The sequence below is a fragment of the Wasmannia auropunctata genome, unplaced genomic scaffold, assembly GCF_000956235.1.
Source record: "Wasmannia auropunctata unplaced genomic scaffold, wasmannia.A_1.0 LD336074.1, whole genome shotgun sequence".
NCBI classification, from domain to species: Eukaryota; Metazoa; Arthropoda; class Insecta; order Hymenoptera; family Formicidae; genus Wasmannia; species Wasmannia auropunctata.
In genome coordinates this window covers 4,742,143-4,745,694 of record NW_012026816.1, presented here as the reverse complement: position 1 = coordinate 4,745,694, position 3,552 = coordinate 4,742,143, and the positions used below count along the sequence as shown (strand labels likewise).

The window sequence follows — 3,552 nt, the reverse complement described above, 5'->3', positions numbered from 1 at the left end:
TCAGAAATCTATTCTGAAACAACATTAAAATTAAATTATTAAAGTTTCACACAGATCTTATCGGCAGCATTATCTTTCTGAGGGATTACGTCACTGAGAGCATACATTCTGTTTAATGCAGAATTTTCTTCACACTCTACGTTGTTACGTCGTCTGTAATGTATACGCCGCGCTATAATGGGAAAGAATAAATTAATGTCTAACTCATCGTTTTGATTCTTAAAAATTAAATGAGACAAGCTGCTGATGAGCAATCCAAGTAAGAACGTTATTAAGAATCCGAGGGGAGAGTACCACATGTACGAAATTCGATATAAATAGAAGTACGAGCTATCGCCAGTGCTTCTAAAAAGAAGATACAACAATCTATTAGATTTTTTGGAGTGCCTTTGCATAGAAAGATTGGTTCTGAAAAAGTATATAAAAATTACGTGAAATCTGATAATATTTTGATAGCCAAATCTGTCGAGAATAGACTTTGAAAGAGTCTGTTGCAAATTTTAACGATTAAATGTCAGCAGAAATATAATAAAATCACTTAATATATTATAACGTCAGATTTAATAAATTTAAAAAATTGAGCAGAATCTGCTGCTTCGTAAATATCAAATATTTAAATGATAGATTTTGCTCCATTGACATATAATTTGCTGTTAATTTATACAAATAGAACATGAGTTTAATACGAACGTAAAAAGTACCAAACCTCTTAAAATATCTGAACAAATCTGTTGAAAAATCTACCGTCAATCTATTGACATACGGCAATTTATTTATCGAATAATTATGTTAAACTGTTAAAATTATGTAGAACATTAAAGAGTGATGATAATCATTCAAAAAGATATTGATATTCCAATAACTAGCTCAAGCATCTTATAATAGGTACTTATAATTATTTTGAGAATTCAACATAATTGTCTGTATCTGTTTAATTTCTATATTCTTCAGCAAAACCGTTCTTCTCATATAAATATTATAGTTCGATAAATTCCTTACTTGGAGAAGTTTGTGATGTTTTGCAAAACAGACATCGTTATATTTGCAACCTTATTATCACAGCCTTCGATAGTAGTCGGCAATTTAGGTGACATCGGGCGTGGCTGACCAAAAACGATCCAGAATAAAAATGAAAACGCCGTGAGTGCACCAGCTATTGCACCGCCTTCCGTTGCCGTCTCCGTGCCCATGCCAAGAGTGAAAATACCTAACAATGGACCGCCGACTATTCCCAAAATAGTTAAGGAAGCCTACAATTAAAGAAATTATGTTATCGCCATGGGTCTTTCGTTTAAAAATATTAATGTGCATCACCTGAAGTAGTCCACCCAAAAACTGCGCTAAAAATGCCAGAACTATGGAAATAATACCGAACGTAAAAGTGAGTATTTTAGCAATAAATGTTAACTTTACAGAAGAGAATTCATGTCCGATGTAATTTTTATATACGGGTTTCACGTAATCTTCTAACGTTACTGCCGCCAAAGAATTTAGTGTTGCAGAAATTGTGCTAAGGCCTGCGCTAAAAATACCTGGAAATATATAGAAAATTCAAGATTATATGAATATTACTGTCATGAAATTTACATAAAAATTGTAAAAAAAATGTTACCAGATAGTAATGCAAGTATATCTATTGCGTACTTTTATTTAAGATTTAATTTTGTTTGTATTCTGAGAATTATATTATTTTCATAATCTGTGACGTGTAACTTCCATAAAATATTAAGACTAATTAATTCATGATAAAATATTACCCGCAATGAAAAGGCCTGGTACGCCAGGCATATTGGACATTGTGTCCATAACGTATAGTGGCATAAGCATATCAGATGAAATAATTCTTTTCTTGAGAATTGGATCGCAATTGTAGTATTTACTATATATATTGCCAATCCTGAGAAGCTAATTGTGATTATGAAAAGTACTAGAATGGGCCAAGTCAGGAATATAGCTCTTTGCGAGGTCTGCATATTTCTAAACTTTAATTAATGCGGTTTTCTACAATTTTTTTCAAACAATCTAATTGGTAAACAATTAAATTGCAATTAAATCGGTGATGTTATTATAAAAGATTATTTAAGATAAGATTATTTAAAATAAAAAAAGCAGCACGTTAATTGCAATGCAATAATAAAAAGCAAAATAAAGAGCAAAAGTAAGATGTTGCGTAACAAATTGACCAATACTTTGATCTCTAATACAATTATTGTTTAAATTACTTACTTTAGAGTCATTATACGCTGTATTTGTATCTGACTTACGCCAAAAAGTACTAAATATATACCTAGACTACCAAATGTAAGAGACCACCAAGTATGTCTTACTGTTGGATCTAGATCAGTACTATAACAAAAATAAAATATCATTTTTCAGAGGGTACGCGTACATTATTTATCAAACTTATGCATTAATATAAATAAATTGATGCAATACTTATCAAATTCGAGCCGTTGCCCCTGCTTCGCGATTTCCCAGATCTGCCCTAATCCTCCGACATCATTCGCGGCTGTGCCAATAATTAGGAGCGCGGAGATAAACATAAGCAGACTTTGAAATACATCGGTCATTAGCACTGCCTTAATGCCGCCTATACTCGAATAGAAGGCACATACAAGGCCAATAATTATGATACTGGCAGTCTTGGACATTCCAGTGGTCGCTTTCAACGCCAGAGAAGGAGCATAAAGCACCACTCCTGAGTACAAAAGCATCTGAATCCAGTAAACGCAACTAGCCATCATCCTAGCTCTTATTCCGAAACGTTTTTCTAAGTACTAAAAGAAGTAATGTGTCTTCAAATATACGTGCTATCGAAAATTTTCTATAGTAAAATTAAATTTTATTAGACTCACTTCGTAGACGCTCATCGCCTGCAGTTTGTAGAATACTGGTAGAAATCCATAACACGTAATTAAAGTGCCTAAGAGATGTGCTACGTTTATTACAACAATATGCGTCCCGTATGTGTAATTCTCAGCGGATAAACCGAGCAGTGTTATGCCAGACATAAAGGAGACTACCATAGCGACAGCGACTGGAACAATCCTCATTGATCGATTTGCAATGAAGTACTCCTGTGAAACACATTAATCTTTATTACAGCAAAGTAAAGAAAAAAAAGTGTAACCTTGTTTTAAGATCTTTTTAACAAGAGAATCTAACAACAATAAGTACCTCCATAGTTTTCTGACGACCTCCACTAAATCTGTAATAGATACTAATTCCAGCACTTATACACAGCGTTATCGCTAAAACCAGATAGTCGATACCCCTATTAAGCTGGACCCCCCACCTTCGCAAATTAAGTTCGAACCTAGTCAAAAATTTAGTGCTATTTTGTTGCTAATTAATTGCTCTAATCCGAATTTTGTTGCTCCAGCCGTTTAGCAGGAAATCGCGTAAAAAATGGGGAGGGCTACCTTAATGGCAAGCTGGACCCCCCCATATAAAAATAAATATATAGAGCGGTCCTATAAAAAAAATCAATACACCAGATTTTGTTGCTTTTTTGTTGCTCTAAGATAGGCCTAAAACATTTATAAAAAATTA

The 3,552-nt window shown here is 33.4% G+C and overlaps 1 pseudogene; it reads right to left on the bottom strand.

The window, feature by feature from the left end:
• Positions 1–43: 43 nt before the first annotated feature.
• LOC105449801 lies at positions 44–3,448 on the bottom strand (annotated as a pseudogene).
• Positions 3,449–3,552: the final 104 nt, after the last annotated feature.